The 16,904-nt window shown below is 39.3% G+C and overlaps 1 long non-coding RNA gene across 3 annotated transcripts; it reads left to right on the plus strand.

Annotated features, from left to right (window-relative positions):
* Positions 1-505: 505 nt before the first annotated feature.
* Positions 506-16,314, plus strand: LOC103459229 (uncharacterized). Of its 3 annotated transcripts, none has more exons than XR_532699.2 (4): positions 506-1,644; positions 1,719-1,849; positions 12,208-12,380; positions 16,202-16,314. It is a non-coding gene; the product is annotated as an uncharacterized LOC103459229 (long non-coding RNA). The 3 variants fall into 3 exon arrangements; XR_014086012.1 differs by having other exon boundaries at positions 506-1,599; XR_014086011.1 differs by having other exon boundaries at positions 507-1,644; positions 1,722-1,849.
* Positions 16,315-16,904: the final 590 nt, after the last annotated feature.

Raw genomic sequence — 16,904 nt, forward strand, 5'->3', positions numbered from 1 at the left:
GGTCAGACCTTTGAAGATTAGAAACCTAAGAAGACGGTCTATTAATACTCTGACAAATTCAGAAATACCCCGTCTCCTTTCCCGCCTCTCCTGCAGACAAGGATATCTTTTTCACTTGTATGATTTGAGAGGGGAGCACTTTAAAGATTTTTGGGAAGTAGAATAAGTTATTTGATGACAGTAAGTCTATTCAAATGTTAAGAATATCTGTTAACACTATATGGACCAGGCAAGACCTTTAGAGTTAAGTAACCCAGTCTGTAGAGAGTCTTACAGCTACCTACACACATTGACTTGGGAAATCATTAATACTCCAAGAACTTTTTCAAAATCATATAACAACCAGTACAACTATATTTAACATGAACAAAAACAAAATCCAAACCCCACTGACCTAAAAAATTTCCCCTAACTATTTTTACACTCGCACAAGGCACGGTTCAAAATCAATAGTGTAATTTTCTTCTTAGATAACCCAATCCTCTGAAACTAATTCCCTCATTTCCTCTCAGCTCGTCTTCGATTGTCCATCCAAACTGCTGAAGTCAAAGCTTCTTGGTATGGAGCTCATTGTTCTTAAGCCAGTCAATTCCAGTCGTCGGACCAGTCTACCACAAAGTTAATAGTTATTCAACTAGCCAACTCCAAACGCTAAAATTCAGAAGTTGTTTGAACCATAATCCCTCTTACAAAGAGATGCTTCTTATTCATGACTTAATCGATCAAAGGTCCTGAGACCTGCAGGCCAATCAATATGATTACAGAGCTGTTAACAATCGGTACACACTTGCAGACTCTTAATAAACAAATGTGCTGACTAGACGGCTTGAAAGTGTACATGCAAGCTGTCAGTCATTGACATCGTCCTGAAGTAACATCCGGGGGGATTTAACAGCAAGCTAATTAGGAGGAACTGGTTTGTTCCCCTTTATTAAGGATTACATTAAAATATTAATTGTAATGTTACTTCATTCTTACTGGACCTCTTAGTCTCTATAGTCCTCTTGTCATTTTCTATCAAACACGTAGAGCAAGTTAGCATTAGGCAACAATGGAGACACAGACCAATGCACCATCTGTATAATATTTTCACATGTTCTTTGTAAGCACTTTTAGACAGGGACAGATTATTAAGATAAACTTTACTGGTCAAGCCTATTAGGCTGGAAATGGACTCTTTTTTTATAGCCAATAAAGTGCTCATGCAAGTTGCAACAAATTTCAAAATTGGGTCATTAAATTAATAACACAAACTCTAAAAAGACCAAGAAAAAAAATATATGTGTATGTAACAACTAGCCTTTTCATAAACCAGATTGGACACACTCCTGACACGTCTCTGAATTATGAATAAAAAAGGTGTCAGACATAATCCTCAGATACTTTGGTCCACAATAGAAAGCTAGGTAAAGTTAGCAACACGACTTCTGTCCAACAAACAAGTCTGTCTAACGACCATGTCACATTTACTCCCCTATTCCATCTGTTCTGATGCTCAGCATGAACTTTAAAAATGCCTTAATGCATTGACCACGTGATTGGCCAACTTGCTATTTTGGTTCACATGCAACTGAAAAGGTGCACCTAATAAAGAGGCAAGTGAGTGCAAAATAAAATAAAAATAGAAGGTTGATTTTAAAACAGGTAAACATGGAATTAACAGCATCACTGTTTAAAAGTGTTTATCAGCTAAAGTTTCTGAATCTTTATTTTCTCAGCAGGAATCTCATCGTGGGCTTTTACCGATTCTGCGCCAGGAAGGAATTTGAAGAGAAGAACTCGGCATTCGGATGGAGTTAGCATGTTGTTTCTGTTTTGTGTTACATCTGCGGTCTGATCCAGGACTGAGGTAAGTGTGAGCTGATAGGTACCAACAACTGGTATGTGTGCTCATTACTATTGCCTGGAACATGTATCTTGTCTGGACAGGCATGAAAGGGGGGGTTGTAAGGTAGAAGTTGCACACAAGGAGAAAAGGAAGGTAATCAGGGAAAAATTGACAGAGGAAAAAGGTTAGTCAGGAGTTAAATGAGAGAAGGGCAAGATCCAGCTGAAAGAGATAAAGGCCTTTCAAAGCAACGTCTGGATAAAATGGTTTGCACTTCAGTTAAAGAGCTAACGTCTCCCTTTATATCCACATAATCTTTTTTTAAAAAGTCAACACATGTGCACTAACTGCTGTGATGCTTCATAAAAATAAAAACTTATCCTAAAGACCACTTGATAGTGAAAGAAGCGAAGCTCAGGTACGCTCACTCCGCAAGAATTTCACTTCTCAAAAAACTCTTTACCGTTTGAGAGTGCTTGGCACAGACTCCACTCCTTTTATTTCCTTGTTTGCTCTTGGCCGCCTCGTCTTGTTTTTATGAACTGGCCCTTTAATCCTTTCTAACCGCACTTCATGCAAACAACATGGGGCACTGACGTATACGCTGGACAATTGCACAAACACAAACATGTCCTAACATTTATAGCGGTGATTGAAGCCGAGGCCTGAAACCTAAGGAGGGTTGGAACGAGCCCGTTTTCCCAAGAGCACGCAGAGTGCACATGTGTGTGTCTCTGAACAGTGGCCATGTGTGATTAGAGGCATGTTCTGGGCATTGTTCTTGGCATTTCGAAGCATCACATCTGATATCACTTCCGTACTGTAACAATAAACCACGTCAGCCCCCTTTCAAAGAGTGGGCAGAGAGTTCTGGACAACGACACCCGTATCTGAAATTCGAGACGGCGAGCTGAGGGGATCTTTTTTTTTTTTTTTTTCTCCGATACGAGCAAAAACATTGACAAATTTACTTGCTACAAAGGGTCGCCCTTTAAAAGACTTCACAGCGAAGAGAAGGGTTCATACGGGCCGGTTAAAAAGCGTTGGACGTCTGAAAAGAGGTGGAAAAATAACCTAATCAAATGAGTCATGAAAGAGAACAACAACTGACACGCTTGGTGAGTTGAACTGTAGAATTAGTCACCGACACGGTCGGAGGATCCACAAAAACAGAAATCATCGCTCTCAAACGCACGCAAACAATCCGTCCAAAACGCCATTGGTGACATAAGTGCTGGTGTGAGTGATCATTAAGTGACTGTGGCAGGTTGTTCTTGCCCAGGCTGCCCTCGCTGCATCTGTTCTCTATAGAGCCTCATTAGTGGAATTCCTTTGAGAGCTGATGGGCAGATTGGGACGAGGGTCCCAGACTTCTGCTGTCTGTGAATGTGACAGAGCTCATAACATTCAGGTCTGGACAAGATGAAGAGGAAACCTGAAGGAAACGCTCTGATAGGAACCCCTGACCTCTTAGCTAATGAACTAATGAGCCTGACTATGGAGAGATACAAGGCAAATCAGAATCTTTTTTTTTTTACTGGAAAGTATTTTTAAATACAGGTTAAATTTGATATTCTCTATGAAAAACAATCTTATTTTCCTCACTCACTGACAATAAATCAGTCTGAAGTTTTTGCAAACATTTCCTTTGTAGAATTGCCTTTTAAACTGTATAAACATTTTTTTGGTGTCCTTCCACAAGCTTTCTGCAGCAGTTTGCTGAAAATTTGGCCAGTTATTCCTCAACTGTTTTAGATTTCATTGGATACCAAACAATACCAAAAATTTCTAGTGGCGCAAGAGGAAATATTACATTTATTTAAGGATGATTAATGTAAAAGTCATGTTAATGGTTAATTTCGGTCAGTGGTAATACATCTTTCAGTATTTTTTTTTTTAAAGTTGTATAAAGGTAGCCGGTGGTAGAAGCTGCACCGCTACCACAACCTATAATGTCTAGATTTTGTTTACTTCAAGTTCATTTCGGTTGCATAGCGTCAAAACCTGAGATGTCTGCATGGAAACAGAAAAGACAGCAATTTGATTCAAAATATTTACATTTATAAAAAGAAAACTTTGCCAAAGAAGCTTCATGAAATAACCTTATTTGGAAAATCAACAAATTCCACTGGATTTCTGTTGCACCAAAAATCCTGTGATCTCAAATATCAGAGGAAAAAGAACAAAACTTGTCCTTCTCCTCCCACAGTTTCTACTCCATTTTCCCCCCATATATTCATCCAATTCATCTCAGACAGTTTTAGACCACTGAATCCTTTCCTGCCACCAACGTTCCTTTGCTTGATAGTGTTCATGTAATCAGTTTGAGTCAGAGATAAATTTTCATAAACAATGAGTGACATCTCCCAGCTGGCATTGATTTTTCTAGCTGTCTTAGCAGGTCAGGCACTTCTTACACCGGATCACAAAACCAGAACATGATACCTTGTAAATCCCAGTGGACCGCTGGGGGTTGAACACTCTCGTCCTTATATTTTGCACTCAAACACACACAAAGGTACACGCATGAACATTTAACAGAAGTGAAACTAATGGTATGCATGTGTATTGATATTGTGGGAAAGCAGACATTTTCCTAGAACAATCTTTAATTATTACCAAATATATATATATATATATATATATATATATATATATATATATATATATATATATATATTTTTTTTTTAAATCTTTGATTAAAAAAAGTTGCAGTGGGGTTGAAGATGTCAGGGTATATTCATGTTACAAATTGTGTGAACCCCCCCACTCCCTCCCCCAAAATAGGATTACTGTATTTGTTATTTTTTTTGGCTTTCACGTCAAAGGGCAAGAAAATTCACAGTGCATCAATGCAAAAAATAAAAATCCTCATAAGTTTTACTCAGATGACTTCCTGTTAAGAAACCTTTGGTTTCTGGAGATCTGAAGAAAATATGAGAGAATTTCTTGACACATGTTACCTTTGATTTATTAGAAACACAAGATATTAACGTGACGTGACAAATTAAAACACATTTTACAGAGAAAGCATTTTAGTGTCACACACTAGGCCTTACTAGGGTAAATGATTCGGAAAATGTAAAATAATATAGTTCTGCAAAGGAAAAAAAAAAAAAAAAAGATAAATCTTGGGTAATATTCGTTTGTGCAGAAATCGTAAAAGAGAAATCATGTTGCATAACACGTGTCCAAGATTTGAACCGACTAGTCACACACATGGGAAGAGCTTTCAAAATGTCAACATCTGCAGGCAGAACACAGGTTTTATAATGGTATGATTAAATTACGGCCACTAACTTTGAATGTATTTGCTTTACATGGTGACTTTCTACATTTCTAGGTGGATGCAAGTCAGGCCTTAGCATAACAGCGCTATTCACGTTTGACGTCAAAGGTGGATTACTGTGTCCCCATTGGGCAATAGACCTGACCTGGAATTATATTAAATGATTCATGCGAGATAGCTTCAGACCACTGGATGCTTCCACACCTTTGCTAGACAGCGTTCACGTAATCAGTTTGAGTCAAAGTTAAAAGTTCGATAAATGGCGCGACATCCCCCAGCTGGTTTTGATTTTTCTTGTGACCACAACATTTGGACAAGACAGATCAACTCTTCATTGACGTACCCCACATAAATGAGGTTAAAGCATGATCTAAAACTACACATTTGCACTACACTGGCAGCCTATACAAGAAGTACTATCTAGCTTCTTTCAACTGATTACTGATGAGGTGCATTCTGGAAATAAGGAGAGCCAGTAAAGTTCCACTATGACAACTGGATTGAAAAGGTGCCAGCGTCAAGAGACTCCCATCACTGGTGACGAGTAAAGAAGCGGCTGAATTGCAACAGAAATGTTACAGTTTTACTGAAAACCAGCATTGTGTTGTCCCTGAGTCACTCCAAGTCATCTGCTATGTTAATTAATAAGAATATCACGCACAGGAGGATATTAATTTCCAACCAGAACAAGCGTGAAGTGGCAGCACTTGTGAGCGATTGTAGTTATCACACTAATTCGTCCTGAGACACTCAAGGAGAATAGAGTTAGCTGTATTTGTTGAAAAAAGTCAGCGATTGTTTTTGGTGGAACTGGAACGGATAAAAGTGTGTTGAATCGTCCATTATATGCGGAGAATGAGGTATTTCTGAAGCTCATCTGTTTAAGATGCTTGTAATTTGAGGAGTCCCGAGTTTGATCTCCCCTGATGTCACCACATTTGTTGAAGTTTATACCCCAACTTTAGCTTTTAGATGTCTACAAACAAATTGTCCATGTGGATATTGTTCAGACACCTTTTAATTAACACCCAGTTAGTTTTCATGTAAAAACAGTCCAGATACCAACATAATTGTTATTCTTTCCAAAATGGAAACGTCTCTTTGTAAAACACTGCCATATTAGCATTATTTCTTTATGTTCAGCTTGGTGTGAATGATGTGTCATGTATGGTACAATTTGTGTATTGTTCTCTTTTAATTTTCATTTCCGTAATGCATTTAAACCGATTGATATTCGTCTCCCGAATTTGCTATATTTAAAACAGAAATCTCTGGAATTAATCCAGGATTACAGGCACAAATGTGGCAAGATATAAAACTTTTACGCAGGGATATAAATTGTACCTAACGTGCAACTTAAGTTTTAATAAACGACACATTGGCATTTTTTGTTACTTTCCAACTATTGAAAAATCTTAAGCAAGTTTTCCAATAAAAGTCTAATACTTTTACATAATGAATAATTGGCAGTGATATATGGTTTTTTTTATTTTTATTGCGAGCCCCAGTCAAGACTGCTGCATGGAAAACATAAGTGTCTCACCTTTGCTTTTTGTCAAAATACAAAGCCATTTATTGATTTTGCCATAGCAAACTATTTCCCCAAGTGAATTACTCAAAACACACAGTTAACCATTGGCAGGTACTGCAAAATCTAGCTGGATTTAATAAAATGTGACTGCCGACTTTAAAAACAGGCCTCAACTATGAAGTTTAGCTCTCCCCACCTATTCCCATAAGACTACAAATATCCATGTAAATATATCGGATTTGTTTAAATCTTCAGCTCGCAGTTCACGCAGTTGTTTAGATCTCACAAATGCCACGTTACAGAGCAAAAAAAAAAAAAGAAAAAAAGAAATAGAAATAGAAAGCAGCAGTTTTGTTTTACCATTTTATTGTCCTTCCATTTTGGACGTACTAAAATTCTCCCACTTCTCATTGCTTTAAGAGTTTCATTCAAATATCTCAGTGTCAGCTTGCAAGGGAATTACATCCAGATGTGGCATCGGTCTGGTGTACAGTCCTTCAGACTGAAAGACACAGAATAGGTGGCTGAAGTTAAGGGGGACAAGAAAGAAATCACGTGGCTTTCGGCACGCTTCAACATCCACTGAGTAAACATAACCCTGTTTTGACCCGTAGTTGCCAACTTCCCCTTAGGGACTCCCGCAGGTCCATTAGACATGTTCAGATACCGCAGGCTTAACCTGCCCTTTTTCAAACTCAATAAGTGTCCCTCAGGAAGAGACGTTATACTGCTGTACAGCTACAACAAACTCCAACAAGGGTCTCCAATTGTAAAATGCAAACAATTTGGACCTCCGGCAAAGAATGTGGCTCTCTTGAAGTAAAACAAATCAAGCCTTAAATTGGGTTTTGATTTTTGTCTCCTTAACAATATCCAGCTCTCACACTGTGGGGTCATGGAATGATTCCCAGAAGATGTTGCACTTGGTTTCTAAAAGGTTTCTTTTCAAATATCCACAGCAGAGCCATGTCTGAAATCACCCAGACCTTCTCTATGTTGGACGTGTGGGGGCATTTGGCTACTATGGTTAGTTAGTGGTAAGTTAGTGGGCTACATTATAAAAAAAAAATAGTAATACTAATAATAAAATCTTAGCTGACCTCTTTGTTTTTCTGTATATTGTAAAACTAAACAGCCGAAGCAGTTTATTGTTAAACAGCCTGACCACAAAATAGATCATAGCATTGTGCTTTCTAACACCGCCCAAGGTTATAGGAGCATATTGGGAATTTGTGATGAGTAATGTGACGATAGAATTTAGGCGTGCCCCATCATTCAGCCCTGAATTACCCCTTTTTGGAAAATACAGTACACCCAGTACAACAACAACAACAATGCATAAATCCAAGATTTTAGGACAAATTAATATCAAATCTCAGAACAAATCAGATTAAAAAATACTGTTGAAAAAAATGATCATGCTTTCTTTCTACCTACCTATCTGTCTATTATTATTTTCTGAATATGCAAGATTGGATACCACATTCATTAGGGAAACTCAAACATGTCCTTCATTGACATTTGATCAAACGCAAAAAAACAGTAATTTAAAAAACTTTAAAAATTTACATTGATGCCGAGGAGCAGCAACTCTACTCCAAGGTTCCACTAAAGGACAGAAGTTCTCACTCTTTCTCTAAAGGTGGGTCAAAGCATCCTAAGATTCCTCATTTTAGCCGTTTGCATCTGGAATCTTTTGCTTGCAGCCATTTTATTGAATATAAATACCAGTCAACATACACAAACAGACCAATAGCTTTAAGCTTGGCTCTTTTGCTCAACTCATTTCACACAACAGACCAATCAGCAGCATTCCTGTTGATGAGGTTCTACTATGAATTCCATCATCATTTGTAAATCAAGACACCTGCACTTCTGACAGACTGGTCCCGTACCTTAAGGGCATATTCCACCTTTTCTGGTTGAGAACCGCTGCCTTGGACTCATAGGATCTGACTTTCATTGCGCCAATCTCCAGTCAGACGTGAACTGCAACAGTGCATGAGGAAAATCTTGCCATGAAGACACCCAAAGAGCCATAAAATCTGCAAATGATAAGAATAAAGGTCTGGAGGGTCAAATGTAATTGAAATTCCCCCAAGTAATTTCTTTGGAGGTCTCCAGTTTGCCCTCGGAAGCTCATCCTCACATTTTCAGTCTGTAACCTAATTTTGTTTAAGCGGCAGCAGGCTGCGATTGATGGCAGGCTCCATCAATCGCTTTATAATACCGGCAATCAAAACAGAATAAGGACTGCAGGCACTTATTTTTACATGCTGGAGAGTAATTATAGAATGTTTGAAACTCATTGACGTTCTCTCTGTGCCACGCTTCAGATTCCTTGGTTAGATCTTATTGATTCCAGCTGTAATGGGGTCTATCCGTTGCAGCAACAAGGTTTATATTTATTCAATATCAAATTCAGAAAGACTATTTGCTGAAGATGGAAGATGGATTTACAAGTTTCACTCTTATTGCTCTCATCAATTGGTAGATTATTTCCTTGTATCGCATCCGCTTTGATATAAAAAATATTTTGTAGAATTTATATTTTTTTCAAGAGTAAAGTAAGAAATAGAGGTCTTTGGTGATAATGAATGAATCCATTGAGGTTTGTTCGAAGTCGAAACGGTCATGAGATCAAACAAATTGCCGCAGAGTTCAATAAAACAAAGGCACCAGTTACTAGCTGTAAAGTCTGACTAACATCTGCAACTCATGAAACCTTTCCAGAGAAGCATAAGAAAACTTAGCAAATGTATTATTTCTGAGTAAAATGTAATATCCGTTTTATTTTCTATTAAACAAACCAGCTTTCTTTTTTTTATCGTGACAATAAGATGAAATGCCAAACTAACTGAGAAAATAACCTGAGATGCTGAAACTGTTGTGATGTAGTTATATTTACTATTTAACCACATTATGAGTCCATATAAACAGTAGGAGCGAGTAATCTCGCTTTTAGTCAGTTATTATTTTGTACATTTTCAAAACAGTGTCTCTGGCATTAAATCATTGCTTTGTGATTTTTAAAATAAAAAAATTCAGCTTCAAATTTGTTTCTGCAAACATATGTGTTGAGCATCACATCATATTTAAAGTAATCAAATATGCACTAGAAACCTGAAGTCACATTTTCCAGTTTAAATTTAGCAACCACATGAATGTGTTAAAGGTCAACTTTTCATCTAATTATACATCAAGCATGAAATAATCACGATGTCAAAACGATTTGGGTCTGGAATAAGATGAAAAACATCCCGACAAGAGGGAACCATCTGAGAATTAGACTCTTAGAAGTTCCATTGTTGTAAAAAGGAAAGTGTTTACTCTTTCCATGGCTCATCACTGACTGTGATTGGTTAATTACACCCAGAGCAGGAAATCTACAATCGGCTGTCTCTGCCTCTGCAGATTTCACATAGCGGAGAAGTTATTCTCAGACCGCCACAAGATTATCTGGATTCTTGTCAAGGCCTTAAAATGAAAACCACAAGCATCTGAAGCACTTATGTCGGACTCTCGACTAATCAGACAGCAGGCTAGAAGAGTAGTCGGTCAGTTTCTCACAGGTACTTTTTCTCACAGGGACCACGAAGTGGGTTTGACTCATTCACAAGCAGCCGCTTACAGCACAATCAGACCATCTGCCAAGAAACATTCCAGTCACTGGTTTTCGGATTTCTAACCTACCCTTCTGCGCCCAAAATAATGTCTTTGTGCTCATTGTGGATTCCTCGCAAGTTTATATGGACCACTGTGTGACTGCTTGTGAATTATGCTGAGGGATGATAAAAAAGGAACGACTGGTTTTTTAATAGTAGCTCTGCCCTCACATAAAAACATCCGCAAAAATGTTACGAGTACATTTTGGAAGTAGATATTTAGATAACTGCTAAGAAATAAATGCATGAAATAATTAATTTCACGTAATACTAGTAAATTTGATTGTTTTTTTTTTTCAAATATAAAGACCAAAGAGCCTTTGCATTACTTGTTTTGATTTTTGAGAAAATGCTCAATCATGAAAATTAAGACAAAAATGTTTCTTAAATCAAACGTATTAGTGTCACCACCACCTTTAATTTAATAGGACAGTAAATATTATCCAAGTTAATTATGAAAACAAATATTGTTGGCATTTATTAACTACACATTATTTAATGTGTTATAATTTCACCCAGTTGTTGAGAGAAAACAGTTCAGTGTAAACAGTTAAGTCTGGCTTTTTTATGAAAGAGTGGTGAGAGGGCCAAAGAAAAAAAAGTGCTATGAAAGACAGTAAGTAGTCGAGTAAATGTACAACCGAGACCACAACTGAATTTTTTGGCCTCCATGCACAACGTTGTGTGTATAACTCTTAGTGGTGCTGTGGGGATGCCGTTCTGTAGTTCAGACAGAAAAGATACTCAGAGTTGATAGAAGGCTGAATGGGGCTAAATAAATGGATAGCTATTAAAAACAAGAAATATTTTAATCTCTACCCTAAATGCAGAGCCAGAGCTACATCAAAACATATTAAAGTGTCGCTTCCAGTTAAAGTCCAGATCTAAATTCAATTCAGAACCTGCTCCAACACAAACGATGCTGAGCAAAATTGTACACCACACTTTCCAGTTTTTCTCTCAGATTTTGAAAACCGCATGAATAAATCCGTCCACTTCACAACTATACAGTAGTTCGTGTTGGTCTGAAAAATCCAATCTTAAAATCCTATAAACCATTTGCAAAAAGAATATATATATATATATATTAAAAGGGGTATACATACTTTTGCAAGCCACAGTACACAAAATGATTGTAAACTTTAAATATTGCATGGGTTGTGTGTTTTTGACAACCACAGTAAGTATTTCTGCATGACAAACTCTTTCCAAGCAGAAATGATCAATTAAGCAGGGCTTTTGTTTTAAAACATGCTGACACCTTTAAAAGCCAATGGGGAAAATTTCTACTTTTCTCTAAAAGTCAGAAACTAAAAAATAATAATGATTATATATCCTCCTCTTCGTTATTGGCAGACATGAGAGTTAGGCTACAAGGGATCGCAGCGTTTTCCGTACAGCCATGTCGATTACTGGTTATCGAAGGTAAGATCGTTTTCCACAATTGGACTGAACTCAGTGTTGACCAACCCCTCAAGGTTTAAACTTTCAGCTGGGGTTGATAAAATGCCAAGTAAAGAGTTCAAATGTACTGCACACAGCATAAGAGGTGAAAGATTTTAATACTGAAACTGAAAAAGTAAACATCATCTGTGGAAGCAATTGAAATGGCTGGATATGACTTCACCATTTCCATTTCAGTATTAAGATTTATTCAGTAGGACTCCAGGAGATGTCTTATTGTTGCTTTTTTTTATACCTAGAATCATTAAACATACAGCAAAAAAAAAACACGGACCTCAAAACCAATACCCTTAAATGACTGACCACACATATCCCTGCCAGCTCCCCCAAATCTCGTAACAACTTGAACAATTAAAAGTAGTTTTGCAAGGAACAATGTGTAGCCACTCTCAGGGGTCACTGAAAATGCTTCTCTGCAAATTACTTGCAGGGTTCATTGTAAATTGGAGCTCTAAGCCGACGACAGAGTGGTGGACTGCAAGATTCATGTCTCTTGGATAACGTAGAGGTGATTCAAGCCCGGAAATGTATCGTCATGGTTCAGATGATCTCTCTGCGATCCTAACCATTGACCCAGAAGAACGCAACACTGAAAAACACCAGGTATGAAGCCGCAGCTCTCGTTTCAGATTCCTCAATTGTTTTTATTGCTGAACCACTGCCAGATGGAAATGGTCCAATTTGTTTCGTTTGTCTTTTTCTATTTGAGGACTGATTTACACTGAATATTTCATTTATTCTCAGGGTGTGAACATCCCACCAGTGCTGATACAAACATTTAACAGTCCTAACGCTGACAGCATTTACAACTTGCAGGTCTATCGAGTCGTCCAAAGAAAATCTTTCCTAGCCTAATCTTAACAAGAGACTATAGCCTTAAAAACTGTTGTAGAAATCGAAACTGCATGACACGTCAACACCTGTGTCAGTGGCAAGTCAGCAGGTGTTTGCCCTCTCTGTCCTCCCCCCCCCCCCCCTCGCAACTGGCCGAGCACTTCTCTCCCACCAAACACGATGACCTGCAGTGAAAGTTCAGCTGTCTTCCGCCTTCTAAGGTCATACGAGAAGCGCACAAGTGGCAAAGCAATCACTATTAAAGAGGACGGATCCGGGGCAGGGGAAGTGGGCTCGCACATGGGAAGAAGAGCGGGTAGCTCCTCAGACAAACAGGGTCATTAGCACTTCCAGAGGGAGTCTCAGCAGGGGGTCAGGACTTTGAGGGTTTGATCTCAGCGAGAGCGTCTGAAGCTGTGAAACGTGGGGGCAAACGCAAAACCGTGGGGAGGGCCGCAAATGGTAGAGCGATCACAGCGACTGCAAGCTTTGCTTTCAGAGGTCAGGTGGCTTTTTCATCTCCGCTAAAGGCGTTTGGAAAAAGTGACGTGGCGCACAATGGACGGGCGCTGTTGTAATTGACGGAGACCAGAAGACGGGTTAATGATATGTGTTACACAAAGCACCTGGAAAGAAACAATAGAGCAGAAGAAAGAAATAGAAAGCAGCAAAGATGTCTGAGAGCTTGTCTTAAGACAGAAGGATGAGGAATTGACCACAGTAAGCGATGGATGCAAAACTGTCAGTCCTAATAGGCAAAAGTATTGCAGTAGACTGCTGCTTCAGGAGTCCGGGAGAGAACGGTGCAATGATCAACACAGGGGAGCCAATTAAAAAGCAGACTCTGGCAGCCAACCACATTACCCACACCCTCATGTGACACTGGAAACACTTCAGAATTCACAGAGAGGACTTTATATTTTATCTTTATTTTCTCTAAAATCGTACCCAGCATTTTCAGTCTTCACACCAGAGAATATCATCGATCTACGGTCTCCAGTTAAATCAATGAACAGTCTTATTTCGTACAGAACAACTTGCAGGAGTCCAGCTCTGGCTCTCGTTACAGCGAGAAGAGAGGAGTGCTGACATTACTTCAGTCTTCTGATAAGATGGAGAGCCAAATGACGAGGCCACTCAGGTGGAGGAGTTGAGTCTGAAATCTATGCTGACGATAACAAGTCTCACTGAAAGTTTCGCTATGCCGTTGCCTGCAAAGATCAAACACCGTGGTTTGTTTCCCTCTCACACTCCAAGACTGAGTTTGTCTTAGTTCTCGGTTGCTTTTCTTCTCACTAATTGGAGTGAAGACTCACAGATATGGGATGCAGGGAAGTTTATTCTTAGTTGTCACTGGAAAAGCTGCAACAACTATTGCAGAAATTCAGTGGTTCTCACAATCTTGTGGTACCACATGATTGCGAGATCTTGATGATGCCACAAGATTGTGTGGCATCATCAAGACAAGACAACTAGGTCTGCCAGGTGACTGAGAAGCAAACATGCTGGCAGACTAAGTTCATTCTAAATGCAGTGGAGTTATTTCTGTGTGGGAACATCGGTGCTGAAAGAGTAACTATGCTTGGCAGGAAACTAATTATATGTTGTTTATTGTCGGCCAATCAAAGGGACAGCTCAAAAAAGCTCGTTAGTTCGTGTGATTGAGGCAGTTTAACTCAGCAGAGAGTGTTGATGCATTTCTAACATGTCAGATCCCGAAACATGAAAAACAACGAAATATAAAGAAAAAGTTAAAAACTTAAGTGTGACAAAGAAGGAAACGGAACAAAAAGAAGCAAAACTCTTAGTCAGAAGACTGTATGTCTCTTAATTATTCACCATTTGCACCCCTCCAAACAGTGGACATATTTTATGGGTATCTCATAATTCATATTACGAACAAAGAATTAATATGCACCATCTAAAATCAAATATTTCCTTAATAAGATGTAAACGGAGAAACATGATTAATGTTTTCAAAATGACACGGCCGTAGTCAGACATCACTGAGGTCTGGAAAAGTTAAAATCCTCTCAGTCCAAGAAGGCAGCTGGTTCATCTATCACCATTTATCCCCTGCGGCCCTCCACTGCCATGCTTTAACATCTGTCAGACACCATGCTGAATATCACAGATAGCCACAACTGTTCACAAAGCTGCAACTTCTCTGTTTGATGATCATTGGTCATTGGAACACATGTAGGTCATTGAGCTTGTTGCAAGGCTGACATCTGCTCAAAACTTCATATAAATGCATGTAGAAAGTAAAGGTTATTACTATTAAAGCTGTTCTTCTACAATTGGCAAACATGGAGGGGGTCAAGGTTCAAGAAGTCAAGAGGTCGCTGTCAATCGTCACATTCGTCAGGAAATAGTTTCTGCACTCACATCTTCATCTGTTGTTTTGAGTTACGAGCAGCTCTGGTGCATTGGTAAAACAAACATGGCTTGCATGCGACTTCTGGAATTCGAACAAAGGTTTAACAGGTCGTTACGCCGCCAAAGCTCGGTCTCAATCACGAGTTAAAAAGATGAAAACTTTGGAAAGGCTTATGTTTGGTAAACATGCATGCAAATGTGTCCAGCAGACAATTTCCATCAGGATGGAGTTACCCAGAACTGAATTCCATCTGTATGAAAAACAAAAACACGTGTCATGACCTCGGGGGAAAATATGAATCTGAGAGGTGGGGATATTTGAATTATTGTCAGTGGGTGGCGGGAAACTCCTCACCATGCACTATTTCAGGATTGTTCGGAAGCGCCACGCAGACAGAATCATCTTCCCGGTGAGGGGGAATGTCAAGCTGCCGGGTTGAATTCCTTTCCCCTAGTTTGGAGATTGACCTCCCTGCCCTTTGCCCCACAAATCTTCAGGTCCACAGGTCCTTCAACTGTTGAGGACCAGGATGGCCGTCACAGCTCGTCGGAAGAGATGAACAAACGATTTTTCTTCTTCTCATCATGTGTTCATGTGTTTATTTATTTTGCTAAAATGCAGAAACAAGCAGAACAACAAACAGGCATCATATAAAATTTCTCCATGCGAGTATTTTGGAAATGCATTCACTCTCAACTTTTTCCCATTTTGACATTATACAACCACACAACTATGTATTTTATAAGATGTGCATATTATGATCCATAAATGTGACGTAGAGGATGAATACATGGTTTTCAAATTTGTCTGAATGCATTTATCTATTCATCCCCCCCGGTCCTTCCTTCCCCATCCACTCCATCACACCAGCACACATGCGGGGCCTTGGGGTGCAGGTGCATCACTAATGTATATGCACTGCACTGGGCTGTCATATCACAACAAAACCAATTGATGTTGGTGGTCATAACATCAGAGAAATCTTTTTAAATATCCAGGGCATAAAGACTTTTTGCAAGGTGCCGTATGTCTTGTTCAAAGGCAAACTCCTTGCTGCAACCCTCCCTCACCGTTGCAGACATGTACATTTATCAAACTGTGAACTTTCGCTTCACTGTTACCTCTCTCCCACTCAATTTAACTCCCTGCAATCCCTCCCACTCACGCCTCCTCACTCTATTACCACGTCTCCTCTCTCCGTCCCTCACAGGGCTGCTCTAGTCAAGAGGATGAAACCGTTCCATCAGCGAGTGGCGCCTCTGCTGTCACTGGCATCAGACAGCTCTCGAGAAGGCCGTAATTAAACAACTCGAGCTCTGGTAATTACTCTACAGGGTCCATAATTACCCTATTCACAGGCTACAGGGGGGGGAGGGCTGACTACAAAAAAGTGGGAAATCATAAAGCTGTGCGCCAGTGTCACTGTGGAAAAGTAGGAAATGAGAACATAAATGCACACAAAAGGAGGATCATGTGCTGAACGCATGTAAATAAAAGGAAAAACCTGGATAAGAGGTTTTACTGAAACCTGCTAACTGAGGCTTACAGAGATTCAGGTGTAAGCAGCGCTTTGGCGGTCAAGTTATAAGTATAGTACCTACTTTCTAAAACCACAAGACTAATGTACCCACAGTAACTCCTTGAAACTTTATCAAAAGGTTACAATCCATCACTCCCATCATACAGCGTTCAGGTTTATATCTTACACAGATCAGTGCATCCCCTCTCTGTCTCAGCATTTTTCAGTACAAGAGGAGCATTGCTGCTCTAAGCATATAGCTCTTTTCCCTGAGGACGTCCTGACTGGGGGTGGGGGATCAATGCTGCGCTCCAACAGACACTGCTGTGTCGATTCAGCACATGACCAGAGGCCCGAGGTAAAAGGCAAAGGGAGAAGAAAAAAAAAAGTGACA

This window comes from Poecilia reticulata, chromosome 23, assembly GCF_904066995.2.
Source record: "Poecilia reticulata chromosome 23, P_reticulata-male-v2, whole genome shotgun sequence".
Lineage (NCBI taxonomy): Eukaryota > Metazoa > Chordata > Actinopteri > Cyprinodontiformes > Poeciliidae > Poecilia > Poecilia reticulata.